Here is a 21,869-nt window from a genome sequence, read left to right as displayed (position 1 = left end):
GATATCTGGCATCGCCGGCTCGGTCACGTATCGGATGTGCCGCGTCTAGCTAAATTGGTAAACGGTATTAAAATTGGGGGGGCAAATCAAGAACATTTTTAGGGTTCCGTACCCAAAGGGTAAAACGGGACCCTATTACTAAGACTTCGCTGTCCGTCCCTCCGTCTGTCACCAGGCTGTATCTCACGAACCGTGACTGACTGTCTAGACAGGTGAAATTTTCACAGATGATGTATTTCTGTTGCCGCTATAACAACAAATACTAATAAAAACAGAATAAAATAAAGATTTAAATGGGGCTCCCATACAACATACGTTATTTTTGACCAAAGTTTAGCAACGTCGGGAGTGGACAGTACTTGGATGGGTGACCGTTTGTTTTTTGCTTTTTTTTTTTGCATTATTGTACGGAACCCTTCGTGCGCGAGTCCGACTCGCACTTGCCCGGTTTTTTGCGAAATATGTGTTAAAGCGAAAATGACTAGAAAACCTTTTAAAAATAACAGAATTAAAGCTAAATTCCCTTTGGAAATTATTCATACGGATGTTTGCGGTCCAATAGAAACTCCCACTTGGGATAACAAAATAGTACATTTCGATGCTAGTGCGGAAGGTATGTCATTACCTCACGAGTACCGAGATATGGCAAGACTCGGGACGAGTGAAGAATGACATTTCCGCACGTGTATCGAACGACGTTTTTTAATACAGTTGCGAAAAAATAAGAAAAACATGGTTAATCGTACACTAAACAAAAGTGGTAACAGTGACAGCTCGGTTAGACGTCGTCTTTAAGTATATTATATCTATGGGCGTTTGGCAGCTATTCCGTTCCATTCAGTCAACTTATTAAGAACGGAATTTTCAATATTGAATGTTAAAAAATAAACGTGTTATAATGATGAAGAGGTAAGTAATTAAATATGAAATATGTAATATTTTTCGTATTCTTACATTAACGGTAGGTTTTTATGCTGATTACGACGTTTAAAGGGAACTAATATTAACACTCATCAATAAGTAGTCGTGAATTGGAACAAGTATAAATTTAAAAAAAAATGGAAAAGTAAAAAGCACTAGTTCGAGATAACCAACTTTCCGCACGCTAAACAGCTACGTAAAGTAGCACTTTTTGAGCAACTGTATTAAAAAATATTTTATCACTTTCCTAGATGACTTTACACATTTTTGTGTCGTTTATTTTAATTACTTTTAAGTGAAGCATTTGATAAAATAAAACAGTTTGTGACTTTAGCGGAAAATCATTTCAATACAAAAGTTAGAAAAATAAGATGCGATAATGGACGCGAATACTCGAACAATAATCTAATGTCTTGGTGCAACTCTAAAGGAATAATTCTAGATTTAACAATACCCTACACGCCGCAACTGAATGGGAAAGCGGAGAGACTGAATAGAACCCTGTTGGAAAGAACTAGAGCAATAATATTCGATGGCCGTGTTCCAAACTACCTATGGGGCGAAGCACTCATAACTGCCAGCTTCCTAATAAATAGAATTCCCACCGAAGGTAAAGACAAAACTCCAGCTGAGATGTGGTTCGGCGTCAAACCAAACGTATCGCATATACGAAGATTTGGTTCAACAGCCTTTTATAAATTAAACTCTGGTGTACGAAAGTTAGACATTAGATGTAATAAAGGAATTCTGATTGGCTATATCAGAAATGGTTACAAAATATGGGTGGATGAAACGAAAACAATTGTAAGAGCAAGAGATGTAAGAATAAATGAAGACGAGCAAGGTATATATCAAAATGAAGAAAATGAAGAAAGCATTAGAGGTCTTTGGAAGATAGATGAAGAGGTTCAAGAGACTGTTAGGGAAGGCACAACACAAAATAAAGAAGTGAATAGACAGGAAGAAAATCAAGATCAACAATAATGAAGATCGAGAAGGTGAAATGTTAAGAAATAAAATGAGAAGTAGAAATATGGAGAGTGTTCGAGAAGGCGATATTCATTTGAGAAGATTGAGTAGTGAAACAAGTGAAGACGAAACAAATGAAGGCGAAACAAATGAAGATGAAACAAATGAAGGTGAAACAAACGAAGATGAAACAAACGAAGTTGAAAGAAATGAAATCGAAACAAATGACAATGAAACAAATGAAGTTGAAAGAAATGAAAGTGAAACAAACCAAGAAGTAGAAGAAGAAGAAAGTAATGAAGAATACTATGATGGGAATGAAGAACCTGTGGATACTGAACTAGTTGAAAATCGAGTTGAAAGTAATCGTAATCGAAATAATGGTCTAAGATCCCACGATCCCGATTCTATGATCGACCTTCACCAATCTGTCTGACGGATGAAACTATGAAAATATGAAAGAAAATATGTTCCAGAACATAAATAAAAAGGGTTGCCTAAAGAAATATGGTCAAGGCTATTTTTAAAAAAAAAATTGGATTTTGCGGGAGATCCAGACACTAGACGCAGCACTTCTGGTTTTGTGATTTGGCTGAATGGTGGACCAGTGGCAAGAAAACAATCAGTAGTTGCATTAAGCAGTACAGAAGCAGAATTTATAGCAGCAGCAGAATTTTGTAAGTAACTACTGTTCGTAAGAGATCTGATCTATGAGATAACAAAAGAAAAACTCGAAGTTGAGATGAGAGTGGATAATGGATAAAATTTGAAAAATGTCAACGAAGATTAGTGTTTTAGTGATAATGTGAGCTATTGAGTGTAGACAATGTAGTGCGAAATAAACAAGATGTTAACAATCTAAAGTGCCTTCCAGTGATTATAATAAAATCCCCAAAGACCTCCTGTGGCGCTCTACAGTAACTTCTTTACTGTCTGTAAAAATTCTTCAATTCTCTACGAAGAAGAACAATTTAATGACAGACCATTGTTGACATTCACTATTGATGACATTCCCTTCTCTGGCTTGCTAGACAGTGGCAGTTCATTGACCATTCTGGCAATAACTCTTATTTCCACCTTTTAGGTTGAGAAGAGTGCTCTTTTCCTAGAATTATTTGCGTGACCTGTAACAAACATATTACATAAATAGGATAAATTCATTTATAGGTTGAAGTAAGAAAAGTACGAACGATGTAATAAATGTATTTACCAGTACTTAACATTTGTTAAGTTAAAATACAACATTCTGTACCGAACAGTTTATCGAGAGTATTACTGCCTTAAAAATGTGAACAATGTCCGTAGCATACTCTTCGTTAAACTGACTCATATTATGCGAATCTGTAGACAGCTCCTTCCAATTTCCCTCTTTTAAATGCGTAGGACACACGTTACACCTTGGAGGTACAAAAACAAAATTCCAGCAACAGTTCCGCCTTCATCACATCGGGGCTGCTGCTATATGCATTTTTCCAACATACACTGGTACCATATCAAGTCCAAACCAGAAAAAAGCATTGTAGGAATGTATCACTTCCGAATCGCTTTCCCCTTAAATGTTTCTTCAAATTACTGAATAGAAAGTAATCGCTAGGGGGGTCAAAAACATTCTGTGTTCGCGTCTTTCCTGTAGACATACATAAGAGTTAAGGGCTATAAAGGTAAATTTTCTTATTTAACCCTTATCCACGTGAAAAGGTCCTCCTTTTATTTAGAGATCTATGATAAAATCATTACTTACATGCCCACAAGCTGTTAACTATTGCCCACAGGAGAGAAAACTAACGTGTTCGCGCGAACTGTACATTTTTACGTAACCGTTTTTTTTTAATCACGTAACTGTTATCAAAAACAGCTTCTAAAATAACTGGATTCCCAGTGTGTGTCGAACGAAACGAAACGAAATCGCATTGAAGTAAAAAACGTACGTACTAATTTTTAAAACAAAATTATACAATCAACTTCCCTTCGTACTTTGTTCAGGCTCAGGACTGACTGCATGCTTTCTACATTACAGGCGTACTTAAAAGTTGATTGTATACAGTATGTGTTTGACCATGGGGCTTTAATTCCAGGACTTGATTTTACACGCTAAACTGAATTACTTTTACTATGGGACCAACCCTAAAATCGGGGAAAATTTTTTGCCTTTTCCATAGAAAACGTCGACATCTAATCAGCCAAAAAGTATGAAAAAGAAAAAAATATTTTCGGGATTTCGGGGTTGGTGCCATAATAAAAGTAGCTCAGTTTAGCGAGTAGAATCGAGCCCTGAATTTAAAGCCCCATGGTCAGTAACACCCTGTATACATAATCAATTTATCATATGTACATATTTACAGTTCTTCGTATTTACAATTTTAAACATATTTGGACTTTTATATATTAAATCTATTCTCATCTAAATTAACATTTAGGAACATCAGCTGGTGAACTTTATACTGGACCGCCTGTCAGAAATTATGAGGCCGGTCTTGCTAAATAATCGTTCGCAAGGAACGGATGTCGCCACAATATTACAGTTAGTTCTGTAAATTTGCGCCATGTTCGGGTATGTATGGCGATGCGCCTGCCACCATTTTCTAGGGCAGTTTTTGTTGCCCTGGCTGTCCACACGCAATAAAATGTCATCTTCAGTGTACATCTGGACTTCTTTGATGGCTTTTGATAAAGGTGTGCCTTGTTGTGATGCTATTTTGTCGCACATAAATTTGTCAAAGACATTCCAGGCCGACAGAGCCTTCGTGCTGGTGGGAGCGAGAGGGTCGGCAGGTTCTACCTGACGCTGCCTAGCTATAATTTCTTGAACCTTATCCTGTACCCTTCTTTTGGTTTTTAATGCCTCGCTCTGGTCCTTGAAGGTAGCCATTTTAAATCTGGGATCCAGAAACGTACATAACTAAAATCCGCTTTATTCGACTTTGTCAAAACGCTGATGGATAAACTTATCTAGTTCACCAATGAAGGCGGTAATTTGTGGAAGAATGTTTTCCATTTTGTATAGTTCTTCGCAAGTATTCTCTAATATTCGAGTAGTCAAGTCACAACTTCCATACTGTCATTTTAGTGCCATGATGGGTGCATGAAATTTGGGTTCCCTCCTTTGAGATTGAAAAGTGGGTTAGGCCGTTAGGGGCTATTCATAAATTACGTCATTTCAAATTAGGGGGGAGGGGGTCTGGACATCGGATGATGGTGGCATGACGTAGGAGGAAACGGGGTCATTCGAAGCATGATTTTTGGATGATGGGGGGGGGTCAAAAATTCAAAAATGGTCAAAAAACGATGACGTAATTTATGGACAGCCCCTATCTCAGCCGTTTCTAAAGTTAAGTATCTTATATTTTGCTATACGATAGACAAGTTATTATCAATTTCCATGATATTTTACTGTCACAATTTTCGCACATATTCTTTAATTAGTTTGAAAAAATAATGAGTTTGTTTCATTGTGTACTGGTAAATGGTGTTCAGTATATATATGTAGGATGTATACGCTCGAATAAATGTCGGGGTTTTTCTTCTATAGTATATGTATGTAGGATGTGTAAACTTTATATTATAATATAGAAATATGTGCTTATTGAAAGAAAACTTGAGGATCAAGGATTCTAGAAACAAAGTGTATTCAAAATTGAGGGGGTATTTAGTAATGATTCATTTAAGGGGATGTAGTAAGTGTAACTGAATCATTATTTAGCCTCATCCATCACCTAAAGAAGAAGAAGAGTTAAATTCACTTTAATAGTGATGCTGACCACGAAGGAGATCAGACAACAGGAAGATCGAGTGTCACCTGTTTATACGTAGGAGAAGCTGTTTCGTGGCTGAGCCAAAGACAACCATCTGTCTCAATCTCCACAACCGAAGCTGAGATCGTTGCGGCCAGTGAGGAATTAATTTGGCTTCAAAGAATATTCAGCAAACTAACACAGATCAAGGAGAATCCGACACTCTTCGTTGATAACGAGGCTGGGGTTCACCTTGCCTATGATCCTGAGTTCCAGAAAAGAACCAAACATACAGATTACACACTTCTTAGAAAGGGAAAAGGTTCTCGATGGACAATTAACCGTGGAAAGGATATCCACAACGGACCAACTGGCAGACATGTTTACAAAACCATTGCCAAGACCAAGGCTTGTCTATTGAGAAAAATAATTGACTCACATTGTTGCGGGAAAGTAATAAAACCTCATTATTATCTCATAATGATGGTTGTTAGGCAATAATCTTTTTATTACTAATTGTGTCAGACTTATTGTTTTTTTATTTATAATACATTTTACTTTTAGAGCATTCCTTTAATTTATTAATTTCAAATTAAAAAAGGTCATTACTTATTTGTGATCACGTGACTATAAATATAAAATATTCTAATGTTTAAGTACTACCCTTGAAAAACCTTCTCTTTTTGATGGTGGAAGAAAAATGTAAGGTATTTTAATATACCTACCACATGCTATCAAAATTTACGCTTAATAAGAACGGACGGCGGACGTGACGGTGACACAACAATGTCCTTCAAAGATATTGAACAGACTTGAAATAGACAAAAAGTCGAACAAAAGTAGTAACCTAAGTACTCATATTAGAAATCACAGATTAACATCTAAATCCAAATGCATTTCAGTAGATGAATGTTTCGCTTGCGACACAAATTTTTTGTCACACGATGGCGGCAGCAATCAAGACAGCTAAAGAAACAGGTGAACTAAAGAGAAACCGTAGTTTATAGAAACGGTTAATAACATATTTGATGGTCTAAAGTTATAAACAGCCGATTAAAATTTGAACCAAATGTTAACAGTGCCTCCACAAAGGAAATGACTTTAGCACGGCAGGCAATTAGAGATGGGAAAAACAAAATTCATAAAGATATCGTTTAAAAAAGAATCAAAATCGGACAAGTACTAAAATAGACCTTGTTTGAAGCAACGGTGCTGTCAAGTGCTGTTTTAATGCTTAGTGATGAAATGATCCAAGAACCTTTAATTATTTTTATATAATAACTAACTAAGCCTTTACCAGTGCCGGAGCACCAGCCGTCCTAGAACCCACAGGCCTGACCAGGGACGACGGCAAACGGCCCGACGGCATGACTCTGGTTTCCTGGAGGCTGGGCCAGCCCCTAGTATGGGACGCCACGTGCGTCGACACTGGCGCAGTCCCACCTCCCGGGGACCTCGACCAAGTCGCAACGGCCGAGCACCTCGAACAGCGCAAATATGCGCGCCATTGATTCTGGTTGCATGTTTGAGCCGGGTGGAGTGGAAACCCTCGGGCCTTGGCGACCCGGGGCACACAATATATTTAGGGAGCTGGCGAAGCGTCTTAATGATGCTACGGGTGACCAAAGGGCTGGGTGCTTCCTTGCACCGGTGTGAAGTTAGCAGCCAAAGTTAGCAGCCGCCGATAACCCAACCAAATTAAGAAGTCAAAATTTTTAATGTAAAAAATGTCATAGAAAACCACTAAAAGAGCACCTGATACATGTAATTACAAAGTAACCATACCGAACAAGACCACAAGTGATGAAAAACTAAAATATGTACATTTTCGTCACAGAACTCATGCTATCTGTAATATCGCCTAATAAAACGGCAAGCTAGCTCTAGAGGTTTTTAAAACCGGTTCCATGCAGCATGCAGCAAAAGCTGCTGGGATCTATAAGTGATACTCGACCATAAACTTGGAGAAAAGGGGAGACCAAGGCAAACTGAACCCAAAATATTCTAAATAGTTCCAGTATTCAAAGATTTTTACCATGAAGGACGGCAAGCAAGGGATTTTCGACCTATGTGACAGATAGCTACTGTCATAACCTACAAACGATTGTGCGTCGCAAGTTGATACTCGATCGATAAGACTAGTCAATTAACAGAAAATTATAAAATTAAGATTTTCTTACTTAAGTGGCTGCTGAGAGCTACAAGTGCTGAAACGGCCAGCAAGAGATTTTTGAAACCTGAACTATACAGCTAGATAATCATGCTAAAGAACTGCTGAGAGCTTTAAGTGATACTCGACCGCAAACATTGTGAAAAGGGGATACCAAAGCGAAATGTACCCAAAATATTCTGAAAAGTTGCAGTTTTCAAAGATTTTTACCATGAAGGACGGCAAGCAAGGGATTTTCGACCTATGTGACAGATAGCTACTGTCATAACCTACAAACGATTGTGCGTCGCAAGTTGATACTCGATCGATAAGACTAGTCAATTAACAGAAAATTATAAAATTAAGATTTTCTTACTTAAGTGGCTGCTGAGAGCTACAAGTGCTGAAACGGCCAGCAAGAGATTTTTGAAACCTGAACTATACAGCTAGATAATCATGCTAAAGAACTGCTGAGAGCTTTAAGTGATACTCGACCGCAAACATTGTGAAAAGGGGATACCAAAGCGAAATGTACCCAAAATATTCTGAAAAGTTCCAGTTTTCAAAGATTTGTAGCATGAAGGACGGCAGGCAAGGGATTTTCGACCTATGTGACAGATAGCTACTGTCATAACCTACAAACGATTGTGCGTCGCAAGTTGATACTCGATCGATAAGACTAGTCAATTAACAGAAAATTATAAAATTAAGATTTTCTTACTTAAGTGGCTGATGAGAGCTACAAGTGCTGAAACGGCCAGCAGGAGATTTTTGAAACCTGAACTATACAGCTAGATAATCATGCTAAAGAACTGCTGAGAGCTTTAAGTGATACTCGACCGCAAACATTGTGAAAAGGGGATACCAAAGCGAAATGTAACCAAAATATTCTGAAAAGTGGTAGTTTTCATAGATTTTTACCATGAAGGACGGCAAGCAAGGGATTTTCGACCTATGTGACAGATAGCTACTGTCATAACCTACAAACGATTGTGCGTCGCAAGTTGATACTCGATCGATAAGACTAGTCAATTAACAGAAAATTATAAAATTAAGATTTTCTTACTTAAGTGGCTGATGAGAGCTACAAGTGCTGAAACGGCCAGCAAGAGATTTTTGAAACCTGAACTATATAGCTAGATAATCACGCTAAGGAACTGCTGAGAGCTTTAAGTGATACTCGACCGCAAACATTGTGAAAAGGGGATACCAAAGCGAAATGTACCCAAAATATTCTGAAAAGTTGCAGTTTTCAAAGATTTGTAGCATGAAGGACGGCAAGCAAGGGATTTTCGACCTATGTGACAGATAGCTACTGTCATAACCTACAAACGATTGTGCGTCGCAAGTTGATACTCGATCGATAAGACTAGTCAATTAACAGAAAATTATAAAATTAAGATTTTCTTACTTAAGTGGCTGCTGAGAGCTACAAGTGCTGAAACGGCCAGCAAGAGATTTTTGAAACCTGAACTATACAGCTAGATAATCATGCTAAATAACTGCTGAGAGCTTTAAGTGATACTCGACCGCAAACATTGTGAAAAGGGGATACCAAAGCGAAATGTACCCAAAATATTCTGAAAAGTTGCAGTTTTCAAAGATTTTTACCATGAAGGACGGCAAGCAAGGGATTTTCGACCTATGTGACAGATAGCTACTGTCATAACCTACAAACGATTGTGCGTCGCAAGTTGATACTCGATCGATAAGACTAGTCAATTAACAGAAAATTATAAAATTAAGGTTTTCTTACTTAAGTGGCTGCTGAGAGCTACAAGTGCTGAAACGGCCAGCAAGAGATTTTTGAAACCTGAACTATACAGCTAGATAATCATGCTAAATAACTGCTGAGAGCTTTAAGTGATACTCGACCGCAAACATTGTGAAAAGGGGATACCAAAGCGAAATGTACCCAAAATATTCTGAAAAGTTGCAGTTTTCAAAGATTTTTACCATGAAGGACGGCAAGCAAGGGATTTTCGACCTATGTGACAGATAGCTACTGTCATAACCTACAAACGATTGTGCGTCGCAAGTTGATACTCGATCGATAAGACTAGTCAATTAACAGAAAATTATAAAATTAAGGTTTTCTTACTTAAGTGGCTGCTGAGAGCTACAAGTGCTGAAACGGCCAGCAAGAGATTTTTGAAACCTGAACTATACAGCTAGATAATCATGCTAAATAACTGCTGAGAGCTTTAAGTGATACTCGACCGCAAACATTGTGAAAAGGGGATACCAAAGCGAAATGTACCCAAAATATTCTGAAAAGTTGCAGTTTTCAAAGATTTTTACCATGAAGGACGGCAAGCAAGGGATTTTCGACCTATGTGACAGATAGCTACTGTCATAACCTACAAACGATTGAACGTCGCAAGTTGATACTCGATCGATAAGACTAGTCAATTAACAGAAAATTATAAAATTAAGATTTTCTTACTTGAGTGGCTGATGAGAGCTACAAGTGCTGAAACGGCCAGCAAGAGATTTTTGAAACCTGAACTATACAGCTAGATAATCATGCTAAAGAACTGCTGAGAGCTTTATGTGATACTCTACCGCAAACAGTGTGAAAAGGGGATACCAAAGCGAAATGTACCCAAAATATTCTGAAAAGTTGCAGTTTTCAAAGATTTTTACCATGAAGGACGGCAAGCAAGGGATTTTCGACCTATGTGACAGATAGCTACTGTCATAACCTACAAACGATTGTGCGTCGCAAGTTGATACTCGATCGATAAGACTAGTCAATTAACAGAAAATTATAAAATTAAGATTTTCTTACTTAAGTGGCTGATGAGAGCTACAAGTGCTGAAACGGCCAGCAGGAGATTTTTGAAACCTGAACTATACAGCTAGATAATCATGCTAAAGAACTGCTGAGAGCTTTAAGTGATACTCGACCGCAAACATTGTGAAAAGGGGATACCAAAGCGAAATGTAACCAAAATATTCTGAAAAGTGGTAGTTTTCATAGATTTTTACCATGAAGGACGGCAAGCAAGGGATTTTCGACCTATGTGACAGATAGCTACTGTCATAACCTACAAACGATTGTGCGTCGCAAGTTGATACTCGATCGATAAGACTAGTCAATTAACAGAAAATTATAAAATTAAGATTTTCTTACTTAAGTGGCTGATGAGAGCTACAAGTGCTGAAACGGCCAGCAAGAGATTTTTGAAACCTGAACTATATAGCTAGATAATCACGCTAAGGAACTGCTGAGAGCTTTAAGTGATACTCGACCGCAAACATTGTGAAAAGGGGATACCAAAGCGAAATGTACCCAAAATATTCTGAAAAGTTGCAGTTTTCAAAGATTTGTAGCATGAAGGACGGCAAGCAAGGGATTTTCGACCTATGTGACAGATAGCTACTGTCATAACCTACAAACGATTGTGCGTCGCAAGTTGATACTCGATCGATAAGACTAGTCAATTAACAGAAAATTATAAAATTAAGATTTTCTTACTTAAGTGGCTGCTGAGAGCTACAAGTGCTGAAACGGCCAGCAAGAGATTTTTGAAACCTGAACTATACAGCTAGATAATCATGCTAAATAACTGCTGAGAGCTTTAAGTGATACTCGACCGCAAACATTGTGAAAAGGGGATACCAAAGCGAAATGTACCCAAAATATTCTGAAAAGTTGCAGTTTTCAAAGATTTTTACCATGAAGGACGGCAAGCAAGGGATTTTCGACCTATGTGACAGATAGCTACTGTCATAACCTACAAAGGATTGAACGTCGCAAGTTGATACTCGATCGATAAGACTAGTCAATTAACAGAAAATTATAATATTAAGATTTTCTTACTTAAGTGGCTGATGAGAGCTACAAGTGCTGAAACGGCCAGCAAGAGATTTTTGAAACCTGAACTATACAGCTAGATAATCATGCTAAAGAACTGCTGAGAGCTTTATGTGATACTCTACCGCAAACAGTGTGAAAAGGGGATACCAAAGCGAAATGTACCCAAAATATTCTGAAAAGTTTCAGTTTTCAAAGATTTTTACCATGAAGGACGGCAAGCAAGGGATTTTCGACCTATGTGACAGATAGCTACTGTCATAACCTACAAACGATTGTGCGTCGCAAGTTGATACTCGATCGATAAGACTAGTCAATTAACAGAAAATTATAAAATTAAGATTTTCTTACTTAAGTGGCTGATGAGAGCTACAAGTGCTGAAACGGCCAGCAGGAGATTTTTGAAACCTGAACTATACAGCTAGATAATCATGCTAAAGAACTGCTGAGAGCTTTAAGTGATACTCGACCGCAAACATTGTGAAAAGGGGATACCAAAGCGAAATGTACCCAAAATATTCTGAAAAGTTGCAGTTTTCAAAGATTTTTACCATGAAGGACGGCAAGCAAGGGATTTTCGACCTATGTGACAGATAGCTACTGTCATAACCTACAAACGATTGTGCGTCGCAAGTTGATACTCGATCGATAAGACTAGTCAATTAACAGAAAATTATAAAATTAAGATTTTCTTGCTTAAGTGGCTGATGAGAGCTACAAGTGCTGAAACGGCCAGCAGGAGATTTTTGAAACCTGAACTATACAGCTAGATAATCATGCTAAAGAACTGCTGAGAGCTTTAAGTGATACTCGACCGCAAACATTGTGAAAAGGGGATACCAAAGCGAAATGTACCCAAAATATTCTGAAAAGTGGTAGTTTTCAAAGATTTTTACCATGAAGGACGGCAAGCAAGGGATTTTCGACCTATGTGACAGATAGCTACTGTCATAACCTACAAACGATTGTGCGTCGCAAGTTGATACTCGATCGATAAGACTAGTCAATTAACAGAAAATTATAAAATTAAGATTTTCTTACTTAAGTGGCTGATGAGAGCTACAAGTGCTGAAACGGCCAGCAAGAGATTTTTGAAACCTGAACTATACAGCTAGATAATCATGCTAAATAACTGCTGAGAGCTTTAAGTGATACTCGACCGCAAACATTGTGAAAAGGGGATACCAAAGCGAAATGTACCCAAAATATTCTGAAAAGTTGCAGTTTTCAAAGATTTTTACCATGAAGGACGGCAAGCAAGGGATTTTCGACCTATGTGACAGATAGCTACTGTCATAACCTACAAACGATTGAACGTCGCAAGTTGATACTCGATCGATAAGACTAGTCAATTAACAGAAAATTATAAAATTAAGATTTTCTTACTTGAGTGGCTGATGAGAGCTACAAGTGCTGAAACGGCCAGCAAGAGATTTTTGAAACCTGAACTATACAGCTAGATAATCATGCTAAAGAACTGCTGAGAGCTTTATGTGATACTCTACCGCAAACAGTGTGAAAAGGGGATACCAAAGCGAAATGTACCCAAAATATTCTGAAAAGTTGCAGTTTTCAAATATTTTTACCATGAAGGACGGCAAGCAAGGGATTTTCGACCTATGTGACAGATAGCTACTGTCATAACCTACAAACGATTGTGCGTCGCAAGTTGATACTCGATCGATAAGACTAGTCAATTAACAGAAAATTATAAAATTAAGATTTTCTTACTTAAGTGGCTGCTGAGAGCTACAAGTGCTGAAACGGCCAGCAAGATGTTTTTGAAACCTGAACTATACAGCTAGATAATCATGCTAAATAACTGCTGAGAGCTTTAAGTGATACTCGACCGCAAACATTGTGAAAAGGGGATACCAAAGCGAAATGTACCCAAAATATTCTGAAAAGTTGCAGTTTTCAAAGATTTTTACCATGAAGGACGGCAAGCAAGGGATTTTCGACCTATGTGACAGATAGCTACTGTCATAACCTACAAACGATTGAACGTCGCAAGTTGATACTCGATCGATAAGACTAGTCAATTAACAGAAAATTATAAAATTAAGATTTTCTTACTTAAGTGGCTGCTGAGAGCTACAAGTGCTGAAACGGCCAGCAAGAGATTTTTGAAACCTGAACTATACAGCTAGATAATCATGCTAAATAACTGCTGAGAGCTTTAAGTGATACTCGACCGCAAACATTTTGAAAAGGGGATACCAAAGCGAAATGTACCCAAAATATTCTGAAAAGTTGCAGTTTTCAAAGATTTGTAGCATGAAGGACGGCAGGCAAGGGATTTTCGACCTATGTGACAGATAGCTACTGTCATAACCTACAAACGATTGTGCGTCGCAAGTTGATACTCGATCGATAAGACTAGTCAATTAACAGAAAATTATAAAATTAAGATTTTCTTACTTAAGTGGCTGATGAGAGCTACAAGTACTGAAACGGCAAGCAAGAGAAACAGATTGAAATAAATGAAAGATAAAAAATAAATACCTAAATATAGTATTAAAAAAAATTAGCGTTTAGGACAACGAAAAAAGTATGATGTACAAAACAAAAAAGGAATGAAAAACTTGTGAGACGCATGTCATTACAATAAATCACAACTAAACCAAATGTATCGTTACAATAAAAAACGTAAAGTAAATCAAAGAAAATAAATGAAAAAAAAACAAAATCAGATTAAAATAAATATGTAAAAAACAATATGTTAGAGTTTAGGATAGCGAGAACGATATGATGTACAAACTACTAAACTAATGTGTCGTTATAATAAAGAAACGTAAAAAAAATGAAATAAAACAAAATTTGATTTAAAAAAATAAAACGCAAAAGAATGTTATGTTAGCGAAGGGACAGACAAAAAAAAAAAAAAAGAATGTTGCACCACTGCACCATACTTAATAAATCAAAGAAAATCAATGACAAAAGCAAAATCAGATATAAAAAATAGAAAAAAAAAATGTTATGTTAGCATAAAGGACTGTCAAAAAAATATAATAATCTATCTATCTATCTATACATATAATAAAGCTGAAGACGGTCGAAAGTCTGTACATGGAAGATATTTGAAAAAAAGTTGGCTGGGGATACTTAGAATCGATAACAGAACACGTTCCAAAACTTTTTAGAATTTTTGTCTGTTTATCTGTTTGTCTGTTTATTTGAACGAGCATCACGTGAAAACGTGGATTTTGATGAAAACTTAACTAATCTGTCGAGATAATTCCCGGCCAGGTTATAGGATATAAAAATTGAACCCCTAAAAGGGGGGGTAGCCACAAAACTCGATTGACTTAAGTTTGCCCCTGGATCTTATAGCGCTACTTAGGAAGGAGGGGCAAACTTTTTTCAAATATGTGCTACCACTATTGAGTACCCTGGTAAACTAACAGATGGCGCTGAATTTAATATGTTGTGACATGAATAAGCCACCGAGGAAAGATTTTGCCAAATTAAAAATGTACTCCGACTGTCTATCAAGTTGCGTTTTTATATCGAACAATTTTCGCGCTCGCTTCGCTCGCGTTTTCAATAACTTTTTAAGTCAAATTGCATTTTTTAAAACAAAAAATTTTCGCGCTCGCTTCGCTCTCGTTTTCAATAACATTATAAGATATGATATAGGTGACATTCGGATGGCGACTGCAGTAGCATTACTCTGTTGCAACGTTACTGCTGCAGCACTGTCAATTTTCGTGATAAAATGATGTGACTGATTTCCATACTAAAAGTAGAAATGTACAACTGAACTGTCTATCAAATTGCGTTTATACATATATCGAAATATTTTCGTGCTCGCTTCGCTCGCGTTTTCAGTCACTTTCTAAGATATGACGATTGCAGCAGCATTACTCTGTTGCAACGTTACTGCTGCAGCACTGTCAATGTTCGTGATAAAACTATGTGACTGATTTCCATACTAAAAGAAAAAATCTACAACTGTATATCAAATTGCGTTTTTATATCGAACAATTTTCGTGCTCGCTTCGCTCGCGTTATTAATAACTTTCTAAGCTATGACGACTGCAGCAGCATTACTCTGTTGCAAAGTTACTGCTGCAGCACTGACAATTTTCGTAATAAAATTATGTGACTGATTTCCATACTAAAAGTAGAAATGTACAACTGTCTATCAAATTGCGTTTATATATCGAAAACAGTGGGCGTGGTTTACTCGCCTGCCGTGTAAGATGCTGCAAATCTTGAATTAACGCAATTATTCATAGAAAAAGTAATTGAATATGCACCGTTAATACGCCGTCGAGAATCACTCTAGAAATAGTGTTATTTGATAGCTTATGTAATGCACTCCACGATGCAGTGGGTGTGGATTACCAGAGATGTGACTTATTTGAAATACTTGTATTTAAAATGCAAATACAAAATGCAAAATACCTATTTTGTATTTTGTATTTAAATACCTTTTCAAGAAAACTATTTTGTATTTTTTTTGAAATAGTTTTTGGGACCTATTTTCTATTTTCAAAATACAAAATACTTTATAGTAGGTAGGTAATGTAACTGTGGCAACTCTCTCATTCCTTTAACATGGAACTGTTGAATCTGTTTAGTAACGTCGGACATGACCACAAGCGTAGCGAGTGGTTAAAAAAGTGGAATCTTGAGTGTTGCGAGGGTTTCAAGGCACGAGAGGAGAACAAACTTTTCTGCCCTGGTGAAACACAAACGAGACGTTTTCATCACACTAACGAAAGGCATTTAACTGGCTAATTAGCTGTAAAACATTACAAATTAATGCTTTAAAAGTTGGCTGTTAAAAACCATCATCCATACCTACATCCTACCGGTTAATATGGGCCATTTTATTTAAAGTTGTCCCCTACATTTTTTTTTTCAAAATTGACATTTTTTATGTTATTTCTACTCAGAATCACGAGCTCTTTCTATCCTTATAGGAGGAAAAAAGGGTCCCAAGGTTTTTTCCCATTCTGTTACCATTTTTTCATAGACTTTGTATGGCGGTTTCGGAATGGAAAGATCGAAAAATGTATGGAAATCTTGGGACACTTTTTTTCTCCTATTAGGATCAAAAGAACTCATGATTCTGAGTAGAAATAACATAAAAAATCCCAATTTTGAAAAAAAGTGCAGCGGACAACTTTAAGTAGAATGAATGCCCCATATGAGCAAACAACTCAAAATTTGCACTTTAGATAGAGGATTGATTTCAAAGAATAAAGACAGTCTTTTCAATTCGGAAATTCCGAGTAATACTTTTTAATTCAGACTAGGTATTCACTACTCAGAGTACCTTTTATCGCAAAGTATTTGTATTTTAAAAAAGTATTTTGAAAATACCTGTTTCGTATTTTGTATTTAAATACAAATTCAAAAACTATTTTGTATTTTGCATTTGAAATAGTATTATCAAGGAAGTATTTGTATTTTGTATTTAAATACTTTTTATAAAGTATTTTTCACATCACTGTGGATTACTCGCCTGCCGTCTAAGATGCAGAAAAATTTCATTGAATGTAAATGTTCATATAAAACCTGATTTTCTTACTAATTCCCTATGCACCGTTAATATGCCGTCGAGTAGGTATCACTCTAGAAATAGTGTTATTTGATAGTTTATGTCTGTAGGTTATGACAGTAGCTATCTGTCACATAGGTCGAAAATCCCTTGCTTGCCGTCCGTCATGGTAAAAATCTTTGAAAACTGCAATTTTCAGAATATTTTGGGTACATTTCGCTTTGGTATCCCCTTTTCACAATGTTTGCGGTCGAGTATCACTTAAAGCTCTCAGCAGTTCTTTAGCATGATTATCTAGCTGTATAGTTCAGGTTTCAAAAATCTCTTGCTGGCCGTTTCAGCACTTGTAGCTCTCAGCAGCCACTTAAGTAAGAAAATCTTAATTTTATAATTTTCTGTTAATTGACTAGTCTTATCGATCGAGTATCAACTTGCGACGTACAATCGTTTGTAGGTTATGACAGTAGCTATCTGTCACATAGGTCGAAAATCCCTTGCTTGCCGTCCTTCATGGTAAAAATCTTTGAAAACTGAAACTTTTCAGAATATTTTGGGTACATTTCGCTTTGGTATCCCCTTTTCACAATGTTTGCGGTCGAGTATCACTTAAAGCTCTCAGCAGTTATTTAGCATGATTATCTAGCTGTATAGTTCAGGTTTCAAAAATCTCTTGCTGGCCGTTTCAGCACTTGTAGCTCTCAGCAGCCACTTAAGTAAGAAAATCTTAATTTTATAATTTTCTGTTAATTGACTAGTCTTATCGATCGAGTATCAACTTGCGACGTACAATCGTTTGTAGGTTATGACAGTAGCTATCTGTCACATAGGTCGAAAATCCCTTGCTTGCCGTCCTTCATGCTACAAATCTTTGAAAACTGCAACTTTTCAGAATATTTTGGGTACATTTCGCTTTGGTATCCCCTTTTCACAATGTTTGCGGTCGAGTATCACTTAAAGCTCTCAGCAGTTCTTTAGCGTGATTATCTAGCTGTATAGTTCAGGTTTCAAAAATCTCTTGCTGGCCGTTTCAGCACTTGTAGCTCTCATCAGCCACTTAAGTAAGAAAATCTTAATTTTGTAAATTTCTGTAAATTTTCTAGTCTTATCGATCGAGTATCAACTTGCGACGCACAATCGTTTGTAGGTTATGACAGTAGCTATCTGTCACATAGGTCGAAAATCCCTTGCTTGCCGTCCTTCATGGTAAAAATCTTTGAAAACTGCAACTTATCAGAATATTTTGGGTACATTTCGCTTTGGTATCCCCTTTTCACAATGTTTGCGGTCGAGTATAACTTAAATCTCTCAGCAGTTATTTAGCATGATTATCTAGCTGTATAGTTCAGGTTTCAAAAATCTCTTGCTGGCCGTTTCAGCACTTGTAGCTCTCAGCAGCCACTTAAGTAAGAAAATCTTAATTTTATAATTTTCTGTTAATTGACTAGTCTTATCGATCGAGTATCAACTTGCGACGCACAATCGTTTGTAGGTTATGACAGTAGCTATCTGTCACATAGGTCGAAAATCCCTTGCTTGCCGTCCTTCATGGTAAAAATCTTTGAAAACTGCAACTTTTCAGAATATTTTGGGTACATTTCGCTTTGGTATCCCCTTTTCACACTGTTTGCGGTAGAGTATCACATAAAGCTCTCAGCAGTTCTTAAGCATGATTATCTAGCTGTATAGTTCAGGTTTCAAAAATCTCTTGCTGGCCGTTTCAGCACTTGTAGCTCTCATCAGCCACTTAAGTAAGAAAATCTTAATTTTATAATTTTCAGTTAATTGACTAGTCTTATCGATCGAGTATCAACTTGCGACGTACAATCGTTTGTAGGTTATGACAGTAGCTATCTGTCACATAGGTCGAAAATCCCTTGCTTGCCGTCCTTCATGCTACAAATCTTTGAAAACTGCAACTTATCAGAATATTTTGGGTACATTTCCCTTTGGTATCCCCTTTTCACAATGTTTGCGGTCGAGTATCACTTAAAGCTCTGAGCAGCTCTTTAGCATGATTATCTAGCTGTATAGTTCAGGTTTCAAAAATCTCTTGCTGGCCGTTTCAGCACTTGTAGCTCTCATCAGCCACTTAAGTAAGAAAATCTTAATTTTCTGTTAATTGACTAGTCTTATCGATCGAGTATCAACTTGCGACGCACAATCGTTTGTAGGTTATGACAGTAGCTATCTGTCACATAGGTCGAAAATCCCTTGCTTGCCGTCCTTCATGCTACAAATCTTTGAAAACTGCAACTTTTCAGAATATTTTGGGTACATTTCGCTTTGGTATCCCCTTTTCACAATGTTTGCGGTCGAGTATCACTTAAAGCTCTCAGCAGTTCTTTAGCATGATTATCTAGCTATATAGTTCAGGTTTCAAAAATCTCTTGCTTGCCGTTTCAGCACTTGTAGCTCTCATCAGCCACTTAAGCAAGAAAATCTTAATTTTATAATTTTCTGTTAATTGACTAGTCTTATCGATCGAGTATCAACTTGCGACGCACAATCGTTTGTAGGTTATGACAGTAGCTATCTGTCACATAGGTCGAAAATCCCTTGCTTGCCGTCCTTCATGGTAAAAATCTTTGAAAACTGCAACTTTTCAAAATATTTTGGGTACATTTCGCTTTGGTATCCCCTTTTCACAATGTTTGCGGTCGAGTATCACTTAAAGCTCTCAGCAGTTCTTTAGCGTGATTATCTAGCTGTATAGTTCAGGTTTCAAAAATCTCTTGCTGGCCGTTTCAGCACTTGTAGCTCTCAGCAGCCACTTAAGTAAGAAAATCTTAATTTTATAATTTTCTGTTAATTGACTAGTCTTATCGATCGAGTATCAACTTGCGACGTTCAATCGTTTGTAGGTTATGACAGTAGCTATCTGTCACATAGGTCGAAAATCCCTTGCTTGCCGTCCTTCATGGTAAAAATCTTTGAAAACTGCAATTTTCAGAATATTTTGGGTACATTTCGCTTTGGTATCCCCTTTTCACAATGTTTGCGGTCGAGTATCACTTAAAGCTCTCAGCAGTTCTTTAGCATGATTATCTAGCTGTATAGTTCAGGTTTCAAAAATCTCTTGCTGGCCGTTTCAGCACTTGTAGCTCTCAGCAGCCACTTAAGTAAGAAAATCTTAATTTTATAATTTTCTGTTAATTGACTAGTCTTATCGATCGAGTATCAATTTGCGATGCACAATCATTTGAAGGTTATGACAGTAGCTATCTGTCACATAGGTCGAAAATCCCTTGCTTGCCGTCCTTCATGGTAAAAATCTTTGAAAACTGAAACTTTTCAGAATATTTTGGGTACATTTCGCTTTGGTATCCCCTTTTCACAATGTTTGCGGTCGAGTATCACTTAAAGCTCTCAGCAGTTATTTAGCATGATTATCTAGCTGTATAGTTCAGGTTTCAAAAATCTCTTGCTGGCCGTTTCAGCACTTGTAGCTCTCATCAGCCACTTAAGTAAGAAAATCTTAATTTTATAAATTTCTGTAAATTTACTAGTCTTATCGATCGAGTATCAATTTGCGATGCACAATCATTTGAAGGTTATGACAGTAGCTATCTGTCACATAGGTCGAAAATCCCTTGCTTGCCGTCCTTCATTGTAAAAATCTTTGAAAACTGAAACTTTTCAGAATATTTTGGGTACATTTCGCTTTGGTATCCCCTTTTCACAATGTTTGCGGTCGAGTATCACTTAAAGCTCTCAGCAGTTATTTAGCATGATTATCTAGCTGTATAGTTCAGGTTTCAAAAATCTCTTGCTGGCCGTTTCAGCACTTGTAGCTCTCAGCAGCCACTTAAGTAAGAGAATCTTAATTTTATAATTTTCTGTTAATTGACTAGTCTTATCGATCGAGTATCAACTTGCGACGTACAATCGTTTGTAGGTTATGACAGTAGCTATCTGTCACATAGGTCGAAAATCCCTTGCTTGCCGTCCTTCATGCTACAAATCTTTGAAAACTGCAACTTTTCAGAATATTTTGGGTACATTTCGCTTTGGTATCCCCTTTTCACAATGTTTGCGGTCGAGTATCACTTAAAGCTCTCAGCAGTTCTTTAGCGTGATTATCTAGCTGTATAGTTCAGGTTTCAAAAATCTCTTGCTGGCCGTTTCAGCACTTGTAGCTCTCATCAGCCACTTAAGTAAGAAAATCTTAATTTTATAAATTTCTGTAAATTTACTAGTCTTATCGATCGAGTATCAACTTGCGACGCACAATCGTTTGTAGGTTATGACAGTAGCTATCTGTCACATAGGTCGAAAATCCCTTGCCTTCCGTCCTTCATGGTAAAAATCTTTGAAAACTGCAACTTATCAGAATATTTTGGGTACATTTCGCTTTGGTATCCCCTTTTCACAATGTTTGCGGTCGAGTATCACTTAAAGCTCTCAGCAGTTCTTTAGCATGATTATCTAGCTGTATAGTTCAGGTTTCAAAAATCTCTTGCTGGCCGTTTCAGCACTTGTAGCTCTCAGCAGCCACTTAAGTAAGAAAATCTTAATTTTATAATTTTCTGTTAATTGACTAGTCTTATCGATCGAGTATCAACTTGCGACGCACAATCGTTTGTAGGTTATGACAGTAGCTATCTGTCACATAGGTCGAAAATCCCTTGCTTGCCGTCCTTCATGGTAAAAATCTTTGAAAACTGCAACTTTTCAGAATATTTTGGGTACATTTCGCTTTGGTATCCCCTTTTCACACTGTTTGCGGTAGAGTATCACATAAAGCTCTCAGCAGTTATTTAGCATGAT

Source organism: Cydia fagiglandana, chromosome Z (genome assembly GCF_963556715.1).
Source record: "Cydia fagiglandana chromosome Z, ilCydFagi1.1, whole genome shotgun sequence".
NCBI lineage: Eukaryota > Metazoa > Arthropoda > Insecta > Lepidoptera > Tortricidae > Cydia > Cydia fagiglandana.
This window is presented reverse-complemented; position numbering follows the sequence as displayed.